The sequence below is a fragment of the Alligator sinensis genome, unplaced genomic scaffold, assembly GCF_000455745.1.
Source record: "Alligator sinensis unplaced genomic scaffold, ASM45574v1 scaffold456_1, whole genome shotgun sequence".
Lineage (NCBI taxonomy): Eukaryota > Metazoa > Chordata > Crocodylia > Alligatoridae > Alligator > Alligator sinensis.
In genome coordinates, this window is record NW_005842311.1 from 1413812 (window position 1) to 1440603 (window position 26792).

General features: G+C 41.3%; 1 protein-coding gene across 6 annotated transcripts in view; it reads right to left on the reverse strand.

Moving 5' to 3' along the window:
• The window catches only part of EZH2 (enhancer of zeste 2 polycomb repressive complex 2 subunit), a 77868-nt gene that overhangs the window by 48103 nt on the left and 2973 nt on the right, over positions 1 to 26792 (reverse strand). For 2 of the 6 annotated variants that reach the window (XM_025209843.1, XM_025209842.1), the window contains exon 2: positions 11039 to 11135. The exons of the other annotated variants lie outside the window; for them this stretch is intronic. The gene's annotated coding sequence lies outside the window, so the exon portion shown is untranslated. The remainder of the gene's footprint in view (positions 1 to 11038; positions 11136 to 26792) is intronic. 6 annotated transcript variants of the gene reach the window in all.

The following is a 26792-nucleotide window of genomic DNA, read 5'->3' on the forward strand; positions in this document are numbered from 1 at the left end:
GCATCCCTGCTTCTCCCTGCCACCTACCCACACCATGGGGAAAGTTCCTCACTGACAAAATGCAGCCGAAGTACGTGGGCTGGATCCAGTGGCTCCATGAAGCAGATCCAGCCCACAGACTATAGGTTTCCACATCCAAATTTAAGCAATTGAAAGGCCTTCACATTAAATTTAATAAAAGACATGATCAAGATTTGAATACGGGTAGTCAAGTTGGAATAGAAAAAGTTCTTTACAAATAATGCGCTGACCTCACGGATACACTTAGTTATTAATGCAAAGCTTGCATATAAAGATTAGAGAAGGCCTCTGCAGGATGAGAACCTAAAAAGGAAAAATATGGCACCAATCACATTGAAAGGAACAGAGGCGCACAAGTGTGCAAACACAAGAAGAAAAGGGAAGGCAAAAAAAAAAGTTCTTGAAAGAACTCTTAGTTTGAGAAGTCATTTCCACCATCAAGGGTCCAACTACAGTACATTAGTAGGCTTTTGTGGTACCGAGTTTCAAACTATGAAGGTAAACTACATTTGTCTGTTTCTGTTCAGTTCGACTATGATGCAGCCAAGCACAGGCATCTGGATGATTCTGTTCTGATGCTAAAAATCAACCGGATGGCAGGGGGAAAAAAAACCATTAAAAAGTCCCAATTGAGAAGTTTGGCGGTAATATTTATAGCAGTGGTTCTACAAAGGTTGAGAATTGGGGCGCCCCTTAACAAAAAACTCAAAGCACCCCTCAGAAAAATACCACTCTTAAATTTTCACTTGTTTTTTTTTTGATTAGAGAAAAAAAATAGCAGAGAAATTCCGTTGCAAAGAATTCAGAAAGCCCAAAATAAGTCAGAATGGGTTTAACACTATGGATTCCTATTTGAAAACTGTTTTAATTATGTGAATCATGTCAGCACACCTACCAGTGCTAACATTGTTTGGCACCCCGTGGCACTCTTGAAAGGACCTCAAGGCACCCCAGGGTGCCATGGCACCCTGGTTGAAAAAAATAAAATAAAATAAATCACTGATTTAGAGCAACATAAAGAAATAAAATAATTTTCATTATCCACCTATTCCCTAAGAACTGCAGATGAAATATGTCAACAATATCCAATCATGCAGAAAAATTAAGGTGCATCACCTTTTCTTTACCACTTCTAATTTTCCAGGTAAATGTAGTTAATTGAGCGTGTTAGAATTTTTGCATTGTAACAGAAGGAAGGATCACCATACTCTTAACTAATTATGTTAAATTAGATTTGTACCAGGACTTCAAATTGAAAACTGTATGTATTAAAGCAGAGGTATCAAACTCAGCAGACCTTTGATCCCAGCAGTGGAGTGAGTAGCAGTGGTGTCAATTCCTGGGGGCTGGCCCTGCCAATCATGACTCTGGCAGCTGTGATGGTTAAAGCTGTTGCTGCTTGCTCTGCCACCACAGAACTGTCTCTCCAATGGGACTCGGTATTAGAAATGTTGGTAACAGGGTAAACAGCACCACCATCAACCCCCCTCCCCCCCCCGGGCCTGGCCCCAATGACAAAAGGATCTGGCAGCTACAGAGGCAAATGTTGCTGCCATCAATTTACCCTGGCACCAAATTCCTGGCCACACAGGCTGGAGGGCCCACCACCACAGGCTGGATCTAGCCCACAGGCTGCATGTTTGACACCCCTGTTCTAAACTTGTTGCCACTAGCACACTGAAATATAAATAAGAAACAATTTCAGGGTTTGTATATACATAGAAATTCTACTAGTTCAGTACAACTTTGCATGTATACAGGTTTAAAACTTGGCTTATAAAAATATGTCCTTGCAAGATTATGCATTTTCTTATGCTAGTACAACTTTCTTGTTCAGTCATCATTCAGAAGCTGTACCTAGAATTTTAAATGTAACTTCATTTTCCAATTTTTATTCCTTCCGTTTCTCTGAAGAACCTATATAAATGGGGAAAAAAAACTTAAGTGCCAAGTCCTGGAAACACTTACACATGTGAATAAGGTTCTAATATTGAAATATATAAAAGCTAGGTCTCATCTCAACATAAAAGAAATACATGCCATATAAATAACTTCACTGCATCAAATATGCAAACCAAGAAAAAAAAAAGACAAGAGGAAAAAAAAAAATCTGTTTTTATCTCAGTATTTTTTAAAAGGGGTAAGCAATATTATTATTTCAGACAGAAGTGAGAGTTATAAGGCCTGTCTTTTTTACATTGTCACCCACTGTTTTTTATGTTAAAACAGAAATACATGGGTTGAATTATGCCTTTTAATTTCATTCATTCTTGCAGAGCTGGGACTCGCAGGTAACAAATCTGAGTTTGATCATTCTACCTTGCAAGAAAGTTCTGTGCAATGCTGTTGGCCAACAAAATCCCTACACTGTGCACAGAGCCTGAAAGAGAACAAGTTACTTTAATTCTAATTAGGGCTGTATTTACTTTTAGCATCCAAAGGGTGGGAATCAGACCTAATTGTCTCACCTAATTAATACTGCTGTCTGCCTGTTGCAAGTGGTATATTGACATGTGATACATGCTCCAGTTCACAATAAGAGGCAAGTAAGTATAGAAAAATCAATTCTAATTCATGCCATTTTACTGCTGAAAGTAAAAATAACCTTGTTTTAAAATTAGTGTCCTATTTCTTCTCATCCACCATGGAAATATTCATACACAAGTATATGTGATATAAAAATCAACACTGTAATGAACTATAAGGGTTACTTTAGATAAGATTGTATTTGCATGCTTTCAGCTAGTAAGTCTAGTTACAAAAGTAAAAAAGCCTCCCCTAAACGGGAGAAACAAATAGGGATGACTTTTTAAAAAAATTTAAAAAACCCAAACCAAAAGGCTGCAAGATATTTTACAAAGATGTAATAATATTAATAGAGGTTTAAAATAGCAATGTTTCTAATACTAAGCTTCCTAATCATTTATTTTTCATGGCTATTGACATTTACACAACATACTACTCTCAATTGATACTTTGGAGTCACTATACTGAACAAATTTGTCCATAGCACATCACAAAATTTCAAACATTATTCTTTTTTAAACTGCACTGGTGATCAATGATATATTCTTAACCAATATTTTTAATCTCATTTCTCCAAAGAAAAGTTGTAAATGTAAATTGCTGTAGCCCCAGACCTAAATTTCATAACTTATAATTAAATTCACAAATTCAGACCCACTCAAATCTGCACTTTATGAACTTGTCAATTAATGCATATTTTTAAAACTAGACTGAATCTTGGTTGTGTTCACTGTTTACTCAATTATGTCTTTCAAACATCACCAGAAATATTTCCTTACTTTAAAATGTTATGTCTCTTTCTGTACAGCAACTCCTCCCCACCCCTATAAAAGATGTATTTGATTAGGGCCCCTTTCAGGTGTCAGAACACTCAGTTTTACAGTGATCTCCAACTGCTTTTCATACTGAAGAGGGCAAAATCTGGTCCTTTGAATTTTTATTTAAAAAGTTATAAATCAAAATCTCAGTGTTTTTATATGAAGAATTGAATCCAATGCTTCCTAAAAACAAATAATAATAGACAATATAATAAATCATGAATACCGAGATTAATCACAATTTAGGTAAGATCTAAAGGCTCTCAAAAATCTTTCAAAAGATAAATATAATTTCTACATCTTACATGTTATAAAAACAATCTGCATAAAGAAGTCATTTTCAATTTCTGAAACAGTCTATTTTGTAACAGCATGGTACTTAAAAACCTAATCACCAAAATAGCTGTTCAGCTATGGCTAACCTATATTTCAATGTGCCAAACCAAACTTAAAATAAACTTCCATAAACAGTAACTAAGTTTTCTAAATGATAACCATTTTATTTCACTCACTAAATTTAAAACCAGACAAGACAGTTTATGGGCCTGCGTTGAAAGCCTACTTCAGTCTGTGGAAAGACTCCAATAGGTTTTGTTTCTATTATGCCTGAGAAACAGTTTGAAATACATTATCTATTTAGCACAGAGAAGGTTCCAAAGTTACTAGGCATAACTAGGCGTTGAAAAACTGATCTGAGAATACAATCACCATAATTTCTGCTGTAATCTAACCCACAGAAGGCTCATGTTAAAGGTAGTTTACAGAAAATGCACAAATGCCCATTCAAAAATCTCATGATCAAGAAAAATAACCATAATTCATGTGGATCATAGAACAAAATTATCTCCTGCTGCTTATTCAGCTGCTCCTGATTTCACATCAATTACACAAGTTAAGCAACAAAAGCCAGTAGGCAGCTCTCAATATTCAGTAAGTGCAGTTCTAGCAGTAATATGCTTTATGGTACCTGCATCTAAGAGAGAAAGAGAGAGAAAGAAAGAACACACATGATCATATGCATTCTCCCTCCACCAGTTAAGGGTTTTTTTTGTTTGTTTGTATAAGGAACACATGCAGAATTTCACCTTTTGTCCATCCATCCCTACATGTTATATAGTACACCCCATTTCCATGGGAAGAAAAGTCTTTCCAAGGTCAGTCAGACTGTTTCTCAGACACCAAACTATATTGATTTCTAAAACCCCAGCTGTGAAATACAAGAAAGCAGAAAAGATTAACATACTTTTAATTTGTAACACTCCACCTCTAACAGTCACAGCACATTCAATCCTTGTTGATTTGGGAAAGTGTCAGAGATGGGAATAGTAGGAAAGTATTTCTCTCTAGTTCATACTATGTAAGCTAAGACCAACAATTTTCTGTTAAGGATGTTGACTTACAATGGAGTTTAAAAAGTCTACTCCTACCAAATAATTAAAACATGAATCCACATACCTGACAATTTACAAAAACCCTGTACCCATCACATGTACTAAACGTGTGGCAAGATGTTACAGCAAATTCTGCCACTAAACTACAGACTGTGACCAGAACTTGAAAACCCAGTTGCCTTATTCCTCTGTAAGCTGTTGCAACACTTCAGCCAGAGCAGGACTGATAACTTCTATGTACCTGCAAATGCATTCTCAACATTTTCAGACTCAAGTCACCCCTTCATAACTCATATGAGTTCAGTAACACTCCATTCCAAAAAACTAATTTATTTCTTACAGAGCTTACCTTCTTGCATCATACCACACCTTAACGATCTCACAGGATGATAGGGGACACTTCTGAGAGCATGGCAGAAGATAGTACACTGTGTTCAGTACAGGCAGGGCCTCTGCATGGCAAGGTGATCTGATGTTCCAATCTGCTGGTAGGGCCTTCATGGTGGGGGTGGGACATCAGATCCCTGAAGGAGACATTGCTCCTCCCTGCAGAGGCTGGTGCCAGATGAGAGCAATAGGGACAGGCAGGACGTCACCATGCCCCCTTTTCTTTCCCCCATCCCCCGTCCGCCCTGTCCCAACCTCCAAATCTTTACCTAAGGAGGGCAGGTGTAGCCCCTGCTGTAGCAGCTGTTCCTCTGAGGACCTGTGTGCGATGACTAGAGCCACTTGCCCCACCACAGCCTCTTCCACAAGCTCTGGGAACATGAGAGGAACAGGGAACCAAGCCAGGCTCTACCTCCACCTGCCCTCCCACAGCACAGCACCCCACTTAGAGCACAGAGGCACTTGGTAGAGGGGCAGCCATGGTGCAGGAATCCCTAGAGGAACAGTTTGGAGCCACTTGTGCACAGAAAACTGTGGCAGACATAGGGTGCCCAGCACATGGAGAAACAAGCATTTACTTCTTCATGAAGGAGCCTGGCAAACACAAAAGGACTGCAACAGAGTTTTGCAGCACCTTGCATGAGAATCACTGACAGACACAGGGAAAACACTGTTGAAGTTGGTGTGGCAGCGCACGGGGTCTCAACCAGTGAACTAAAGAGAACCTCAAGTCAAAAAGCTGTCATCTTTGACAAAATTAAACTTTGTAAACAGTTGGTGTCAGCAAAAGCAAAAACAAAATGATATGCTTTAAAATAAGTTTATGGCATATATTGTAGACACCTAGTGTCATTTAACTGACCGCAGGACACCAAACGCACTAGTGGGGAAAAAAACAAAACACAAGAAGCCACTCAGTCTGACACTTATGAAATCCCCCCACCCTCGTTCTCCACTCCTACCCACATTGAGTGGGCAATCAACTATAGCAGCAGCAAAGATAGCATGAAAATGTATTTGGATGATTTGTTAAATGTTGGGTAGAATACAGAAAATAGTGTCAGTACACTTTATTTACAATAACTCCTACATAATGAGCTCTAATTATGTGCAAGATCATAGAAGTACCACAAAGTCTGACATATGGGATTTCCATATATGTAGAAGGGAGACTTTTATTACAGTTTTCACATGTACTTTTTAAATAATTCACACAGAGACTGTGTATTTAGAAAATAGCAAATCTCAGTAAGATGTTCATGACCATATCAACAATAAGTACAGCCATAATAGAAGACTGACCATTGTGTCTTTATAGATGCTCAATGAATGCAGCAACACACGCAGATTAAAAAGTTGTATCTATTTAGATGTGCTATTTTTAAACTTAAATTATTTAGTAGAGACCAATTAGACCCTTTCAAATGAATGCTGATCAATCTATGAACATGACTACTTGGAATAAATGCGAGTCTTATACCCCTACGCATTTTCAGGGGATTCTGCTGCATAACGGTCAACTGGACTTTTACAATATTCAGTTTTAATAGATTTGTAAGTCAGCAATAGCAGTAAGGACATTGCCTTCCAAATGTAAAAGTCCTCAGAGAAAACATATGCAGGTGACAAAGTACAATGCCTCTTCTTCGTCTTGGACAAGCTCCTCTTGTCTCCCCCATCCCCGTAGAATCACAAGAACTGAAGTCTGCCTTGCAGTGACACTGGTAACGTTAATGGTTCCAAAGAAGTTTCAGTGCCAACAATAACGCTAATATAGCACTACTAGAATGATCATGTTATTATCGTGCTAGTGCAGGCCATCTAGACAGGGAGCTCAGCTGCTCCAGGCATTCTGCTGGACAAAGTACATTTCTCTGGCTACATGTAAGAATACCTCAAACAAAGCAGCAGACCTCAAACCTCCTGTGGGAAAGGCTGAGTAGAGCTTTAATCAGAGTTCAGGCTGCAAGACTGTTTAGCTATGTCTACTTTCATCCAAGGAATGACACCACAGCACACTGTACAATGGGAAATCTTATGCGACTGAGGCAGATACAAGGCATCAATCCTATGCATCTGTTATATATATGAGAAGAATGAGATGTCACAGATTTTATGAACCTCTTATAGCAGGGGTGTCAAAGATTCAGCCCATGGAACTATATTATCCAGCCCATAGTGCTGCCTGCCACAATGAGGCACACACTGCATGTGGCACCTGCACCAGACAGGCCCTCGACCCAAAGCTGGTCCAGATTCGGCCCACAGACCAGCCCCAAGTGCCAGATCCAGCATGGATGTCACTTGCAGTGCATGCACTAGACTGGCCCTGTGTGGTGTGTGGCATGCCATGCACACCCCTCAATGCTGCAAGCTGTGTGGGGCCCAGGCAGGTGCATGCTGCATGTGATATACATGGCTGGAACCAGAAGTGTGACCAGTCCAGGGCACACGCTGCATGTGACACCAACACTGGACCAACCCGGCAGGTTGGATCAAGTACAAGGGGGGGTGCACACGCGTGTGTCAGTCAGATTGGCCTCATGCACTTCATCTGGCCCCGAGTTTGATACCCCTGTCTTAGAGGATAAAGAAACCAACTAATCTATAACTAAGTAACATTATTTGAGTAGCCTGGTTGATGTTCTCATGTCAAAAGGTAACTCTACAGTGGCAGTGAAGGAACTGAGGTGGACTTGACACCACTGGTGTCAGTCATAAAAGCTGTGAAAAAAGGTTATCCAGAGCACCATCTTCTTCCAGAGCTTTTCATGGTGGCTGCACAGATAGCCCTTGCTTCTATACACCTCCAAATTTACCATTCCTCATTGTCAACAGCTGTGCGAATCAGTGGCACTCAGTGATTGAGGTAAGCATCTCCTCCCCAACACGGCAATTCTGGTAATGTAGAAGTCAACAAATTCAGAGGGCTGAAAAGAGATTTATCCCTGCAAAGCTCAGAGCTCTATGACAGCCTCCCTAGCCATCTGCAAGACCATGTATTATTCTAAAAAGTACTTCCCTGCCACCCATATAAAAACCTAAACACCTGCAAGTTGAAGTTGATGATATGTATTTATATGCAACACTTATATAGCCTAGTCATTGTTCTTTGGAAAGTTACTTATGCGCTGAGAGTCACTGCAGGGCTGCTCCCCCCCCCAAACTCATTACAGAAAAGTATTTGATGACATTCGGTGTTAAACAGTCCCAGGGTAAAAAAGATTCTTTAAACAGAAGACATTAAAATAAACATTTTTTTCATTTCACCTTAATGATTTATGAATGACAAACTAACTTTAAGTACATTTCAAAACAAGGTAAGAGACATGAGAAGGCCAGGTGTGTTTTGTAAAACAAAGGCAGCTACCACCAGTTTAGAATCACTACTTATATCCTAGCTCCTTTAGAATCACTACTCATATCCTAGCTCCTTTGGATTTCAACAGGAAAAGAAGAGACTAAGCAAAATTCACTCTCTTCACTCTAAGCCAGATGCAGAAACTGAGGACTGCATGAACATGTGTTTTCACAGCAATTAACTCTACAGACTACAGCACTACTAAGGAATAACTAAGGTAATAAGAACACTCCAAGCACATCCCTTTCTATCCCCTAAACCAGGGTTCACTGGATATGTGAGGATGAAAAGATGGTTAAGCCAGATCTGTTCACACTGAGGGAACTTTGAACCATATGTGTAAGGCCATTCCTACACGAAGTACATCTGTATAAAGTTGATGAAGTATAGGAGTGAAACCCCTTCCTCTATCAGAATACAATCTATGATATACTTTGTTTTACTGGAAGGAGTGAGAGATTAAAAACATAGGGTGCAACATTTCCTTCCACCCCCAAGAAGAGCTGCGTTCTGTGAGCCTACATGATTGTCAGGAAGGCCTGTCACCCCCTGGTACTAAGTGAACCAATAAGACAGTTACAACTACCATTCCCCAACATTCCCTGGTGGCCTGTAAAACCAAACTGTCTCTCTCTCTAATTTGGAAAAGAGAAGAATCAATTTAACTCTGATTGTTTTGTTTAGTTCAACTATTTAAATTATGTTTATACAGGCCATAATTTATAATACAATATTAGGAGTAATTCTGCCCTTTCTATGAGTATATAAAAAGTAGCTACACTTGAAATCCTGCTTCTGCTTCCTGCATAAAGCAAGGTACAAAATTACTTAAACTGTAACATGCTTTTCCATTCATCAGAAAAGAACCCGAGATAAGCGTCCCAAATATGTACTTGTATTGCATCTAGACCTCCAGTCACAGACCAGGACGTCAATGTACTAGTCACTGATGTCAGATTCCCCCACCATCCTCTCTTTTCATGGCCCTGAGACAAATCTTATCATGGTTCCTTTCTGGGTAAAGAGAAAATAGGTCCGGAAGCATGTTACAGCTTTGCAATCCTCCATTTAAATTAGCTGGAATACAAATGAAATGCTTTGTATAAGATACATTTGCTACAGAAAAGTAAAGTAACAAGATAACCTACAATCACAGTAATGGATGCAAGATGGTAAGTTTTAAAATTAACATTTTGAAAAAGCAAAATAAAAATTAGAGGAGGTAAAAAAAAAAAAAAAAAAAAAAAATATGACCTCCACAGAGCTCATTCACTTCAACAAAAGCAACAGAAATCATCTTTCCAATAAGTCAATATTTGCCAATTTAGCTTGGCTATAAACAGATGTCTTTGGAGCAGGATGTGTTCTAGCACGGCTGATCCACTTCATTGGCATCTGTAGACGTTTGGGCCGCTGTCCCGCAGGATTCCATAGGGAAAGGGTGCAGCAGCAAGATGCATGCTGTGGAAATCTTCTGTGGTGCACATCTGCAAGTGGAATCAGGGCATGGCAGCCTGATATGCATGCCAGCCATGGAAATCCCCTACAGAGGAATTCCTATGGTGCACAATAAGGTAGCAGATGTCCTCCCATTTAAAAAGCATCAAAAATGGTGACTACCTTTGGTCACGGAAACACCTCTGGGCACATGGAGAGCAGCAAAGAGCCAAGATGTCGGTTTACTCGCAACTTGTGTTGCCATTAAAAAATTATGGTGGCACAAGGTACATATGTTTGTTCCCTAACATTCTAACTAAAAGGGCAAGGGCGGGAAATTTCTTGATGATTAAGATAAATATTCTTAACTTGAAGCATTCACTGTTTGGATAACAAGTATGTCACAGGATTATTCATGCCATCTTATAACAAACCACTTCTAAACAGTTAGATGGGAGACAACATTCTCTTGATATTAGAGATATACATGCTTTCTTTTAAAGGAAGAATCTGAAAAATGCCAGACTATTAGAATGTTAGATTCTAACTATTAGATGGAACTTTACTTTAGTAACTGAAAATAAAGTGCTGTTACACACACTCATCTTCATAAAGGTCACTATTTAAAAACAGGAAGATGTATTAACTGACAAGTACATTCTTTACAGTTTATCTTATGATTGGAGTTGGTGGTTATGGCCCTCTCCTCCACTTCAAAAACTGGACAAGTTTATCCAACAATAAGCAGACCAAAGCAATATACAAAAGGCTTACACAAAACTAATATGATGAGGCAGTGCCATAAACTTCCCCCTTGCTGTATGCATCAAGTATTCAGCTTGAGGCAGAAAACAATGAGAAGATTCTGAGACTGGGATCACACATCCAAATACTGTGTGTAAAGGGAATACAATTTCTCTTATACAGAAACTGAACAAGTCATAGCTGATCCTAAAATCCAAAGGACCATAAAAGTTGAGCACAGCCACTCTGGCCCTCACAGTAAGATACACCAAGCTCAGCTTGAAACTGGGGCCTGCATGTTTCAACCACAGACTATACTATTTTTCAGAGTTGTGGTTATGGAGTTTTCCTACCTTTTAATCTCAGTTTGATGTCACAGTGTGTGGAAGGGATCCCCTCACCCTCCAAAATACTGTCAGATGCTGAGGTGGAGTGTGGTGCTTCAATTATCTGTAGGTGTAATTGAGAAGAGAAAACAAGACTGCCATAGTTGTTAAGGGAAATGCGCTTTATTAGTGAAAATGCATTAAAATTAGCACAAAGTTGAAATTCAAAACAATGTTCTATTTGCATATTAAGTCTTTAGTCTATATGAGCAGTACTTATGTTGTATCCTGCCACGATCAACTAGAAACCATTCCTTTTACTGGTCTTCTTCAATCTACAACAGACCTGAAGCCTTTTCTTTAGCTCCATCTATACTGTCACAATAATATGGCAACACAGGAAGACTCTTCATGCTCAGAACTCATAATAGCTAGAATACTACACTTCTAGGATCTACGCCATATCCACAGGTTTCCTAGCCTGCCGACACCTCAGCCAATCCTCACAAGCAACATAATTCTTGGGCAACAAGCAAATTAAAAAAAAAAGCCAACAAAACAAAACCTTTTTGCCATGTCCCAGGCATTCAGAGGGGCCCTCTGGCTCCAATTCCCAGTGCAGCAGCCTGGCATCCTCTTGTGACATGCAACTACAGAAACTGCTCGCTCGCTCTCTCCCTTCAATCTTCATTCTCAGTGTCCCTCTGGGGTTTTTAAACTCCCAGTGGAAGATTCCATTATGAAGCAGAGATGCACATTGGCACCAATAAAGGAAAAAATTAACATTATCAGCTATTGGCCTTTTTGGCCAATGTAGCCAAGAATGTTAACCGATAAATATAATATGCCTTCTGGAAGGAACCCCTGGAAGCCGCATGTATGCACGCAGTTGCACGTGGCACATGGTCAGGATGGCAGCTGGGCAGTATGGAGAGCAGCTCCCTGCAGGTAGGTCTGTTGAGGGGAAGGGGCAGATCAGGGTCCCCAGTGAGGGAAGGAGTGGGACAGAGCCCCAGGCAGCTTGTCCAGGGGACATGGACAAGGAGGGAGCAGCTCCCCGCCACTGCGCACCCCCCCAAGGGGAGGCAATGCGGGGGGAAGGGGTATGTGCCCCCCCACCCAGGATGTGCGTGGGGGGGGGGGGGGGGGGGGGTAGAGGCATACTACCTGCTGCAGGCTCAGGGCTCTCTGCACTACTGCCTTTGCCCCAGAAGCTGCACACTGGCTGCGTGTCCCCTGCCCATCCAGTAGTGGTGGGGGCAGCAAGTTGTGCCTCCCACTGCCAGGTGGGCAGGGGATGCAGGGCCAGCACATGGCTCCCAGGACAAAGACAGCAGGATCGAGAACCCCAAGCCCACAGTGGGAAGCCCACATCTGCCCTCGCTCCACCTGGCTCCACTCCTAAAAGCATCCCCATGCTTAAAAATGGTGGCAGTGGCACTTGAACTAAAGCTCATTTGATTAGCTTTAGTTCAAGCACCCATGCCACCATTTTTAAAGCGCTAGGAGGCTGATCCCCTGGACAAATCACCCATGGCTCAGTCCCACTGACCTCGGGGTCCCATTCACCACCCTGCCTGGGCAGCACCCCCAAATCCAGCCCCTGCCCCACTCCCTCCCTCACCATGGGGGGCTCAATCTGCCCCCCCGCCCACCTCTTCCTTTCCCCAACGTCCCTTCCACAGACTTACCTGAAGGGAGCTCCTCTTCACGCTGCCCGGCTGCGCTCCTGTAAATCAGTTATTGGATCGGTATTGGCCAATATGCCTGGTAAATAATCGGCTATCTGTATCAGCCAAGAAAATCTTTATCAATGCACCCCTTATTATAAAAAGACCCTTATGTCCTTCAAAAAGGCTGGCTTCCCTTTCTTAAAAAGGACAGATCACCTTTCACACAGACCTTTGAAATACCATTTGTTAAGTTACAAATAAAAATGTTTTATTCTAGACTGCCACTCCTAGCAGCGAATTTTGCCTTCAGCTGGGTTTTGGAGGAAACAGAATCAGCTTTTATAAAACCAAAACATAACCTGTATATTCCAGCTTCATAATTCCAAGCTTCCAAAACTGTACAGAAGAGGTTCCCGATACCCTTTTTCTTTCTCTACCTTTCTTTACAAGTTTGGAGGTTTATCCTGGGGTATAGTCATATGCAAAAAATGTAACTCATGCAACATTATACTCCAATCCACTTGTTAGAGGATACCCATCAGCTTTTAGCAATTGGACTTGAAGATCTGCCCAATCCCACTCCACACCAGCTCATGGTTAGATATAGTGGATGTTTTCCTTTATGCTGGGTCTGTCAATCCCGACACCATTCAGAAAATGTTTATCCAGCTTTGATTTTATTATACCAGACAGACACACTTTCCTACTATCATATGTGGGGAAGCCATTTTAAATCGCATGTAACATCCATGTCAGTTTTAAAATTCATTACTCTTCTATCCCTTTACCTGTTAAACTTGTTATGTCGGGCTTCCTGGTTTCTTTCATTTTCAAACACTTACTGGATTACTTACAACTTTCCTCTTTCTCTGAGGGATGGTCTAAGACCAAGGCTGCTAACTTCTAAAACAAAGTCATACTTGCAATTTTTTTGCCATTATTACCCCCATCTTAAAAAAAAAAAAAAAAAAAGTAGACTTCTTTTTAAGTGTGTAATTGACAAAAACATCTTCTATTACAGCTGTACCTATGCTAGCCTCACATCTCACATAATTCAACTAAAACCAACGGTAGTCACTAAAATTACTAATGATTGCAGAGTCTTCTAAACCCACTTGCAACAAGTCTAGGCAAGAAGTAAAAATGTTGACAGCTACCTGAATTCAACCTCTATTTGTGTTCCCATTACTGCTACCAGAAATCATATAGTAGTGAGAGATTTCTCCCCCTCCCCAGACTAGCTTGGGCAAGGTTTTAGTTCTCTATTGTCTCCAAGTTCAATTTGCAGTTATTACGAGTATTAGGGTGATATTTGTTTGGTCCCATTTTAAAAACTTTCCAGCGTAGCAATGTCTGGTGGCTATGATTTTATGAACAAATATAATAACTAAACTGGTTATAAATCTTAGATTCACTGAATTCTTGTCTGCTTTCTGTCTTTTCTAAGAAAAATTACTATAGCCTATGAAAGTCTCACAGTTGCTTAAGACTCAGTGACCTGCATTAAACTATGTTGCAATCAGTTTGTACCTAATCTGGAGGATTTTTTTTTTTTTTTTTTTTAAACCACGCTTTTCAGTTCTAAGAAGTAGTAATATTCTTTCCACGATACTTTCATCTCCCGTTTTCCCTATCATAATTTCAGTTCATTTAAGTGCATACTATTGTCACCTTAAGAATGAGAACAGCTTTAATATCTTGCATTTACTCTTCCAAGACATCACTGCATTTAATAATCATAAACTGAATGTTCATACAGAAAAAAGTGGATGTAGAAGAATATAAAGACATTCAGATCTGCCACAGTCATCATAAAAAAACAGAAGAGGGTAAAACACAGTTTTGAACAAATCCTTTAAAGCTTTAAAAAAAAAAAAAAAAAAATTAATTGTCACTCTTATAGCTTCAGGCACCAGTCACTATCAAAAGGCTGATGATCTCACATGAAGTCAATGAACAAAATCCACAATGAGAACCTTATTAAGAAAGCAAATGCCTTTCAGTTCTCTCATTGAGAAGGGGGAAGAAAAAGAGTGGGTTTTTCCACACTGCATTGCATCTGGATTTTCCACGTCAGACTGAGTAGCATATTTGGCTCGCTAATGAAGACACTTAATAAAAATTTCCCTCATCCTTTCCTATATTCTTCAAGAAAAAAAACACAAAAAACCACTTCCAGTACTTCTGTGCAACAGATGAAATTTCAAGAGATAAACCCCAACCTATACCTTTCAAATTAGTCTGAAACCAAAAAAACCCCAAAACCTTAAGCAGCAGCATATGCTTTAAGATACCTCTTTACAAACACACAGAAATGTTCATTTTTCATAGAAATGTTGCATCATTTCATGGCCCAGCTACAAGATCTGTTCTGTTTAAAATATCAAGTCCTATTCGTATAACATGAGGCCTTGGGATTCCCAGACATTCAAATTCCTAAGTTTGCTTACTGAATTCTACATGGTAAATCTTTCTGAAGTTCTTTTATATCCAGTTTCACTGCTTTTCTCCAAAATGAAAAAGTATGATAAAAGTATTGTTTTGGGGAGTATAGCCCTAAATTTAACATTTAAGTGCTGATACATTTCAGAAAAGCATCAGTGCATGACTGAGCAATTCCAATTAAAATACAACCCAAAATGGACACTTTAACCTCATTCAGCTGAAAGCCAACATTAGTTGAACAAACAGTCAGTAAAATATACCTAAAGGTCATGCTGCATGTTGCACTTTGAGCTGCTCAAACACTGATCACTGTTATTGCTAGCTTGAACTGGGAAGCAGGGACCTTAAGGCAGGGGTGAGCAATTATTTGGGCTGGAGGACCACTTAGGGAATTTTGGTGAGCGGTCCTGGACCAGGACAGCACCCCCTGCCCCTCCCCCTGCTCTGGGTCAGCACCACCTGCTGTCCCCCCAGCTCACCAAAACTCCTTAAGTGGCCAGGAAGATGGGATGGGGGTGCAGGTGGGTTGAGAGCAGGATCCGGGAGCAGAAGAGCCTGAGCCAGGGATCACAGAGTGGTGACAGCACAGAGCTCGGGCCAAGACTGTGGCAGAGCCATGATCCCCTCCCCACATAACCCAGCAACTGGAGCCAGTTTCACAGGCAGGGCCATATAGGGAGCAGATTGCAGCTGTGCCCCAGGCAAGCCCCAGCCCTGCACTCCCATTGCTAAGCGATCCGAGGGTCTCCACAGAGACCCTGCCTGTCTGCTCCATCTGGCACCCCTGGCCGTAGATGTGGGGCAGATGGGCCAGGGTGCCCAGGCAGCGGGATTGGAGCTAGCAGTGGAGGCTGGCAGGAGCCGCTGCACCTTCCCAGCCCCGCTGCGCACCTAGGGGCAGTGGGACCAGCTGCAGATGCCACAGCTCAGGCTGTCCCCGTGCCTGGTAGGCCCAAGGCGTGCTGTAGGCTGGACAAAATCTCTTTGAGAGTCAGATCCAGGCCACAGGCCATGTTTTTCCCACACCTGCCTTAAGACTAAAAACCTTCCGACTAAAAACCCACCTGCACAGTTGTGCCTTGCTACTATAGGGATGGGAAGCAGTGATCCGACTAGAAGCTACAGCTGTGAGTTGCCACTACAAGGCTAGTAAGCAAGGATAGGCTTCTATCCCTATTCTACCTGGCAGTATGGGAGAGATGGGTTTTTGTTTTTGGTTTGTTTTTGTGGGTTTTTTGGGGGGTGGGGGGAGGAGCAAGAAGGTGAGATGTAGAGTTAATGGGGTGGGGGTGAATAATGAAATAGGGGTGGGAGAAAGAGAAATGAAGGAAGTCACCAACTGAAAAATTAAAAAAAATAAAATAGTAAAAAAAGAAGAAAAAGATCGAAATAGAAATAAAGAGGACATAATTTAAAGAAATCTAATAAATTGGGATTGGGGTATGGAGGGTGCTGGTCAGCACACCTACCTTCCAATAATCATGAAGAAAGGCCTCCTAACTTGCTCCCCCCTCACCGTTAGACCCCATTCCTGGATCCACCCATGTTCTGTGACCTGGTTAGCTGGCATGTGCTCTGCAAGCTGTTCACACAAGGTTGCACCCCTTGGAGATGGGAAGGTCCCACCCCCAGGGACAGGAGGGGGAGTTGGCTTGGTGCCAGAACCACCCCCTGGGCAGTAGAGTTCAGGGGGTGAAAAGTTTGTCCACACAGAACAGGAGGGTGGAGAACGGGACACTATCCTGGGATGCTAGAGGACTGTAATTTATTCGGCTCATTTATGGAGAATGGGCACACATTAATGGGACACAAGCTGGATAAAAGGATCAGAGTTAAACCTGCCCTGGAGTGGCCTAGCTTTAAGCTGCCTAAAGTGTGCTTAAAAATAGTTCCAGTTGTTAATGTATGGACAATCCAGGTGTTCAGAGCTCCAGGAGCCACCTAAAAGTAACGTGTAACAAGGCCCTGAGTAATGCAATTCTACACCACAAGGTATTCAATTCCATTAAAATTTAGGAAATTTGGATTGCCTTCAAGACTTTTTACAGCCAAGACAACTGTGTGTTTCAGCCACATCAATATAAGCATTTACTTTATTTTCATAGGTATGTGGTTCTGTTTTAATCACTAGGACACATGCAGATGCATACTTCACTCAAATGGAGTAGCAGACAAGGCTTCAATTAGCAGCCCCAAAGTCAAATATAATCAGTGCCTAGAATTCACTAGTTGCTTTTCTTCCTACCACAATTTATAATTCTCTCCCATTCCCTCAGAAAAGCTATGGGCATGTTCTATTTTAAAGGAATATTCCACAGAGGTAGAATATAAATACGTGGGATCCTGCATTAATAAAATAACTGATACTAGCAAGATATTGCAATATGTTTAAATATTAAAACAGTGATTCTCAGCCATGGCACCCTGGGATGCTACAAGAACAAGATGCTCTGAAGGGTGACACAAGATGTGAAGAAATGAGAGGTGTGAGTAGATAACTGCAGGCTCCCTCCTGCCTAGCTGTTCCCTACCCCTACTGCAAAGGAATAAGCAATGTAATATACAAATTAGTTTTTGAAATTGGGTACCATTAAATTCACAGGAGTTATGGAGGGGTGCCTCAAATCCAATGAAAAGTGCCTCAAGTCCAAAACAAGTTGAGAACTACTGTCTTGAACGCTAGCAAACAACAAAGCCAATTCTAAGGAGATCCTTAAAGTCTTTTGAATTCAAGTCTTTAAATACTTGAAGTGAACAACCTGTGTAAGTATGTTTTGATTATATAATACCAATGATACTGTAACTTGAAAAAAAAACTTTTAATGACCTATTTGAAGAACCGATAACCTGAATTTAGTAAGATCTAGCTTTAACGGGTAGAAAAATTAGATTAACAAGAAAAATCTAGACATATGCTATTCACTTAAAAGTGACAAACGTTAAGAAGCTAGTCTTCTCTTACCCTGGTAAAAGGCAGAAAAAGCCGTTTCTTTCTTGCTTTTTTGAACTACAAAGTCAACTTTGTTCAAACTGTAACATTTTATAAAAGGAAGAGCTAACAGAAATGAAACTGAAAGGAAAATTATAGTTAGGCTGGTTAAAGCTTTTAACATCCATTAACTTCAATAACTAACATTTTTGATTAAGCATGCCTCGATAAACACCTCTTTTCCGTAAGTTACCCATTTCAGAGCACCCATTACAACATCCACAGTCAAACCATGAGGCCACACTTAAGTTTCCTGAGATTTTCTTTTATAAAAAAAGAAGATTTCTGTTAAAATAATCTGCTAGTTATGTTTGAGGCTTTTAGCTCAATTCTGTTAATGTTCTCTACAGGTCACCATTAAGACTTTAAGCAATACCTGATGCACAGATCTGCTGAATTACATGTCAAAACAAATCTTAGAACTTTGTTTGCACATGTGGAAAAAAATGTTACTTATAACATTAGGCTCTTTAAAGGTTTCTCTCAAATTCTTCCCCCTTCATGTGAAAAAACACGTTCAGGGGTGCTCAAAGAGTATGTATTCTATAGCACTCCAAGATGGCAGCCTCCCATACACATTCTAAATAGTCACTGTTAATTACCCTTAACTCCTCAAACACAAATCCTTTTGGCAAATTGTATGTAATAACTTAGAAGACAACTGCTTGTAGCATCAGGGCTTGTATACACAGGAGGCTTGTGCAAGACAAGAATTTCAAGAGAAATAGCTATTCCATGCTAACTCAGTGTGGACACTCTTCTTTGGAACTAAGACTAGTAACAGACGCTGCATTTGTCCCAGGTCAAGCTGTGCCCATGTTTGTCCCAGAACAGAAAAGTCCTGGGATCAATATGTACACACATCACCCTGACAATCAGGGTTAGCAAGCAGCTGAATACACTGTCACTTTTTGGCCTTTGATTAAATGATGCAATCCCAGAACAACTGTTAAGACACACTTCACAATGTCCCAGGATAAACTGTTAGCCCACAAACCTTTTTAGGGTTTGTCCTAGGAAAACAGACATGGTTGTCTGAATGACTGCATTTTTCCCCCGGGGATAAAATGGTTGAATGTGACATGTGTTTGTAGCCAAAGCATGCATTTTTTGCTGTGTGGCTTAATTGACTTTGAATGGCAACACACTCTTACGGCAGAACAAGAACATCCATATACTGAGTGGGTGTAGAATAGGTACAAAAACTCTATATAAACAAACCCTAAAGTCTTGAAAGATTTCACACCGCCACATAAGGGAAGTGTTTCACTGTGCTCTAACTAGATAGAAAAAAAAAAAATTACTGTAGAAAACAGTCTAAACTATATAGTTAAAACAGAGTGCATTTTGACTCCAAAAGACCTGAAGGATTTAGAAGTTTGCTTGAAACAGTAGAGATAGCCAAAAAAGAGGTTATACAGCCAAACTGAATTCTAAAATCTGACACATTAAGGTCTAATGCATGGTATTTGGGATCCACAAAACATACAGAGACTGAGTCTATTGTATCACCACCTGCCCTCCAAAGATCAGCAGGGGAGGGAGGCAGGGAAAAGTACATCAGTTACAGTTTTAAGTGTTGAAACAGAAACATTGAAGAGCAAGTGTTTTTCTTCAAAGAAAAGAAAAAAGCACATACTGCTGAAGATCAGCAACTCCACTGGCTGGAATACTGGACAGTCCAACTTCAGGATGCAACTTACACTATTTTATGGTACTTAAATCATCTACTATGAAGGATGTAGACGCAATATTTAATGGTAAATATACACAGGTCTTAAAACAGAAACAAGAAAAGTAGTTATGCCACCAATTCTCTCTTCCAAGTGTTAGGGGAAATAATAAATTCTTAAGATCTATGGATTTATTTCTGATCTGAGAACACTAGTCACATGCACCAACTAAGCAATCTATAGTATAACTTGGCAGACAGCCAGTTGGGGAAAGCTACCACAAACAACAGAATGAAAAAAATAACTTTAACCCATACAATCAAAATCAGGGAAACACAATAGCCTAAATCTTTCGAATTTAAGACAAATCCAAGATATATTCACAGCACCAGAACAAAATGGTCTTACAGAATGATAAAATCCCACTCCTAAGAATTTGCAATATTCCATGCCTCTTAATATTAGAAACAGTTCTACTGAAGTTAGACTACTAGATTCCAAAAAAGTTGTGTGTCAGTTTTGGTAGAGCAGATACATTTAAGACGGGGGGGGAAAGAAAAGCGGGTTTGTGGAAAATTATCTAGCATTTGCTTGTTTTAAAGAAGTTTGTTTCTTTAAGTCAGTGGTTTTCAACCTTTTTCACTGGTGGACCCCTAAAACAGTTCAAATGGAGGTTTTGAATGAATTGTAAGTGTGAGTATTCATGTACTTTTAATTGATCATAGTCATCTTTTGCAGACCCCCAAGACAGTCTGTGGACCCCCAGGGTCTGTGGACCAGAGGTTGAAAACCACCGCTTTAAGTTATATCTAGTAGTTCTGAGAGAGGAATCAAAGGGAAAAAGTTACAGGTTTTGAAAAGGAATAATAAAATCATTCTGTATGCCATGCAACACCAGAAAAGAAAGCACAGTAGTACATGGATATAGCACAAACCAACAGAGCATACTGTAATGTAAACATAAAAAATGTGAGCATAAGAAAATTGACTAATTTTATTGCAATTTTTGGAAAGCTTTACTTGAACCCATTACTGTATGCATTTTTTAAAAATCCACACTTACAGATATCTGACTGTTAACAATAACATATGCCATTTTACTTGCATAATACCAGAGGTACTGCAATGAATTCAACGTACTTTAAATATTTTTAAATGAAAAAAATGAGAGCTGCATTTCACCCCACTCTTACACCCATTAATTAAATTAGCCTATGTATCTAATTTAGTTTCACTATAAATACTGGTACCTCATTTTCCTAAATGTTCAGAAGTATTTCACTGACTGACCACATAAATTTAATTTAATTGATCACATAAATTAAATGTGCAGAAGCTTACTTGGTTCTATTCACAAATTAAATGTTTGCTTGTGAGACACGGAAAAAGTTAAGTTTAGCATATGTAATGGTAAAACAAAGAGATTAATGTGTCTCATACTAGTCAGTTTGTGCAAGGAAAAACTACAAAAAAGGGGGAAGCAATTTATCTGACATACATCCATTATACTGCATTCAAGGAGCTCACTGTGGAGAGCCCATATTACTTGGTTGCCAAAGCTATTTAATGCATGTCTTGATCTCCAAGTAGCCATTTGGGGGCTTTTTGTTTTGTTTGTTTTATGACTAGCAACTGACTGACACACCTCCAATTAAACTTCTCTGTAAGCTTTTCTCAGGGTTCCTTTCCCACCCACAACCAGTCTCATTTAAGAAAGAACTTCAGCCGTGCAGATGATAGTCACACCTATTGCACAAATAGCCTCAACTAAAATCCCTAGCATAACAGAACTTTCTTCAAATCAATTAATTCAAAACAGGCATCCCGATTAACCAAAACAATCTCCCCTCTGATTCTAAGTCACTCCTGACACTAAAGACCTAGCGGCGCCTATACAAAAGTATCGAAGCTGCTCCAACATGCTGGAATTCCTGCACTCCAGCAGCCTTTGGCGTCTTGTGCATCAGTGTCCCTGTGCTTAAAAATGGCAGTAAGGGCACTTGAACTACAGTTCGTTCAATGAACTTTAGTTCAAGCACCCCCATAGCCATTTTAAGCGTGGGGACGCGAATACAGGAAATATGGCAGCACTTTAATTAGAGCAGCTCTTGGAGCCGCTCTAATTAAAGCGCCACCTCCCCCAACCCCCAGAGCACGTGTAAAAGCGCCCTTGGTGTCCAACCAGCTTTATAATTCAGCTCTACAATGGCTTGCATGGTAAGGTAAGTTACAGCAGGCCCACGATTAGTTTCTTGCAGAAACACTGAAGTCACGATTTCACCTTTTACCCAGACCCCACCTCCCCACCCCCCAAATTTATCTACATTTTAAATTTGCATATATGACAGATTATTTTATCCAGCCATGGAAATATAAGGCTCTAATCCTCACAACTTCAGATATTCCACGTGCCTTTACAGAAAAGGATTTATCTCAGCATCTAGTACATAAATTTCCCTCTTATACTCCAATTCAGCAAAACACTTGTATGTTTTTACCTTCAAATATATGCTTAAGAGATTTACCAAACTAAGTCAGTATCTTCAAGTTCCTCTTTGAAAATTTGTCTCTTCCCTGTACCTTTCTAATTCTGCACTCATTCTGAAATAGTTTTCCTGTCAGGCTTTTTTCCTCCCATATCCCTGGAGTAGATGATTAACCCTTCTCTTTGCAGTGAAAATTCCACATGCCATGTTAGTGTGAGGTCAGGCAAAAGGTAGGGCAGGGTCACAACTTAGAGCATCTATACACATGCCCGAAGCCTGCTCCAACACGTTTTAATTAGTGCACTCCAGCAGCCTCAACATCAAGTGCATTCAGCATCCCTGAGCTTCCAAATGGAGACAGGGGTACTTTAATTAAAGCTCAAATGAGCTTTAAAAGTTGCCCCACCACAATTTAAGCACAGGACGCTGAATACATGAGATGTTGCAAGTGCTTTAACTAGAGCGGCTGCCAAGACCTGCTCTAATTAAACTGTGCCTCCCTCTCCCCGCCAGACCACAGGTAAAGGTGCCCTTAGAGACTAACTGGTTCAGAAAGCGATGAGCTCTTAACCAGTCTCTAGAGTTAGTTTCTATAATGCCATCCTGCCCTACTTTCTGCCTCACCATCTGAAAAAATTACCCAGTCCTCCTAGAACATTAGTACAATGGTGGCCAAACCGCAGCTTGTGAGTCACGTGTGGCTCATTGGCAGGGTTCTTGCATCTCTCCAGGGCTTCTCCACCAAAGCCCCGCCCACTTCTCTGAGGGGCAGCTCCAGGGGACACCAGGCTTCTGCCTCAGGGAGAAGTGGGTGAGGCTACAGTGGAGAACGCCCCCCCCACCCCCCCCCCACGCCCACAGACCCTGCTGTGCCTGCTTTAGTGCCACCTTTGTTGCCATGCGCCCTGCTGTGCCTGCTTTAGTGCCACCTTTGTCCTGCTGCCTGAAGCCAATACCCCCCACTGCTCCCTATAGCCTCTGTCTCCTTCCCCTTTGTCCCCTTACTGTCAGATATGATTGGCTCCATTCCCTCCCAGGGCATGGAGCACATGGAACACAGCCCCTGCCCAGCCACTCAGCAGCATCCTGGAGCCGCAGTACTGCTGACTGGGCAGGCAAGGGATGAAGCTTCCATGTGCTCCATGCCCCAGGAGGAAATGGAGCTGAAGCCAGAGCCATGCCGGACAGTAAGGGGGAGAATGAGGACAGAGGTTGCAGAAAGATGGAGTGAGGAGGCAGGCAGCCACTAGGGCAGGGGTGGGCAAAATGACAGATCCAGCCAGCAGCTGGACTCCATTTCCCAGCAGCACCTGTCCACATTGCTGCAGGGGATTTCCATGGAGTGGGGCCAGGGTTTCCATGGAGACCAACCCCAGTAGTGCTGGGCAGGGTGTGTGGTTGGGCAGGGAGCTGCTCTGGAGCTGGGATCTTGCAGTGGTGACAGAGTGGGCCAGAGCCAGCACAGAGCCGTGATCTGCTGCCTGCACACCCTGCTTCCCTCCATCTTATACTCAACACAAGATGAGTGGATTCCTCCCCCTATGCTGAATGGGGAGGTGGGCTTGTCTTGGATTCAAATAAATAAGATATTTGTGTTTGAAACAAAAGAAACAGATAATAGAAACTAGTTAAACATTTACATTTCTCCAGTGCCTTAAGGCCTAACAAAGCCCTTCAAAATTATACTCAGTTAGTAAGTAAGCTACCTCTATACTTTTTGCCCTTACAAAGCCTGTCAAATAGATTTTGGCTTGGACAAAATTACATTTTGTAAAAGCAAGCCTATTTGACATAGTAACTTCTCAAATCCTTATCTCAGACCTTTAATTCCTAACACTTCCCCTTGCTCCATCATTCTACTTAAAATTTGGTTATTCCTCCTTAACTGTGCCCAGCTAAATGCCATAAATACTGAACACAGAATAAACCCAATGTTGTAACCTATATGATTGTCTTGTATTTGAATAAAGTCTAACAAGCTATGAAGCACTACATGACACTTTTGCTTAAATACTACACAAATAAAATCAGTATTAAAATTTCTGTTTTCTGCCCTGTAATTTTTTTTTTTTTTTTTTTTTTTTTTTAAAAAAACACACAGAACACCAACAGCATTTTGGTGCAATCTTGGGAATACACTCTACTTTATAAAAAGAACTATCCCTAATTTCCAAGTAACAATTCCCATCTTATTTTGAAAATATATGAAACTACTATAAAGCTGTTTCACAGGACTTAAATTGTTGAACAGTTATAACTTATATTAATATACTTATACTATATGATGGTAGCTTGTGGAGTTACAGAACACCAACTATTCACATCAACTCACTCTACAGACAACCTCAGTGCATACCAAATGCCTTCGTGTATTTAGGGCTAAATCCAAAGGTACCGTAATGCCTACCTTTTGGGAACCAGTCCTTGGAATGAAATGCAAAACCCAGAGTTAGGTTTCAAAGCTCCCTCTACAATACATGGCAAAACTTAGTTGCCTCTTTCCCATAGCCACCTTAAGCTATCCAAGAAGAAATGCTAAATAAAGATGGGGGTCTAAACTTTGAGAACCTTTCTAGAACACAGGTACCCAAATCAGGGTTACAGGCATATGATTTTCTTCTTTGGAGCTAGAGCCCAGCATCTGCCCCTAAGGGTAAGCACCTACACCTGCTCTTTTGAAGACCTGAAGAGGACTTCATGCTTTTAAAAGGAAAGCAGTGTTGGAAGAGGGGCTGACAGCATTGCCCATGTTATCATCCAATAGCCTAGTGGCCAAAACACTAGCCCAAGAAGTAGGAGACTAGTTTGAGTCTCATAAAAATTGCCATTTACTGGGTCAGACCATATATCCCTCTTGCCCAGTAAGTACCTTGTGTAACAATGGCAGAGAGTGGATGCTGAAAGGGAAAGTAAACTGGATAGGATTACAGTTTTTTCCCCACACTGTTCCTCTCTCTTGCAGCCTCCAGCTTTCTCTGCCCAGCCTCAGGAGATTCAAACCCATGTCACTTACCTCAAAAAAGGTCTCCGCCATGCTACAGGCCAGGGGTCAACAACATATGGCCTGTGGAGCCACTGGACGCAGCCTGCAGATCTAAAGGGCTTTGCCTGTGCCCATACCCATGCCCACACTGAGGCCAGGCACCTTCCAGATGTGCCTGCACAAGTACTGCTTATTCTTGCCCCCTCCCACCTCCTGTCCAGCACAGGCCAGATGGTTTCGGCCACAAGTCAGAGGCAGACAGCTATGCCACTACTGCTTTCCCCAGCTCCCTGCTCTCCAGCTGCAGAACAGGTGCAGCTTCCAGCCCAGGGGAAGCTACACTGAGGCAGGGCATCTGCAAACTGCCACTTTCCTCTCCCCTTCCCTGCCAAGAGTGTGGGCACATCTTGCAGCTCTGCACTGACTGGAAGCTGTGCCCATGCCACAGGCAGGGAGCAGCAGCAATGTCTCCCAGCTGCCCGGCTGGGCACAGGAAAAGCCCCTTCCCACTGATGCACTGCTGAAGACACCCAGTCTGTACTGGACCAGAGCTGGGTTTTCCCAGCCCATCTCTTGTAAAAGGTTGCAAGCCTCTGCTTTGTAGGGGCTGTTAAAGCTATACCATTCTTCAGAAAGAAATTAAAGATTCTTAGGGCCAAAGGGAAAGGAAGCAAGCAGCATAACCCCAAAGCATACTGGTTAGGGAACTCAGTTGTGAGAAGAAGCCTGCCAATCCACACCCCCCCCCCCCCCAAAACATCCTAGGCAAGAGATCTAACCACTAGGCCACGACACAAAAACTACCATCACTGCCACTGCCTCTAATGACCACATTTTAAAAATAAAGCAGTTACAGCCTCATTTTGTGAAAGGCACAATCTTGTTAGGGTGCGTTCAGCATGCTCCGTGCATACTTTTTGAATTGGGGGGACTTCAGCATCTCTCCACCTTTCTAAATCTAGATGCAACTTGCCTGCTTAGGACAAAGTTTTGTGCACACACAAAAAAAACTAACAACTGTAATTACAGCTAAGAAACTTTCAGCTTTGAGATGTCTAATGAGTTTTAGGTGGTTGCAGGCATTATGGGGGGGGGGGGGGGGGGGGGCGGCAAGTCGTAACTTTGAACATAAATCACCCAAGCCCTTCTCTGGACCTCACCTTTAGTACAAAGTACAAATGTCCACCCAGGAATTTAGCATGAAATAGAGAATTTGCTGTATATCCACACCCTAGCTTAGCGTGCATTACCTTCCTTGTGCAGACAAAGCCTCAACATTAGGACAACTAGATGAAGATGTAAAGCCAAAAGACTATTTATGTACAATTAAGGTTATCTTCACAACCAGAAAAACTAAAAAAAATGAAAGTTTTCATAGAGAGGCAAGGCTGAAAAGGACCTCAAGAAATCACCTAGTCCAAACCAGGGATTGAACCTGCCACCTCAGGGTTATTAGCAACATGCTCTAACCAACAAAGCTATAAAAACCCAGCAAAATGCTATACGTATGGTGACACCTTCACATGAGGGGG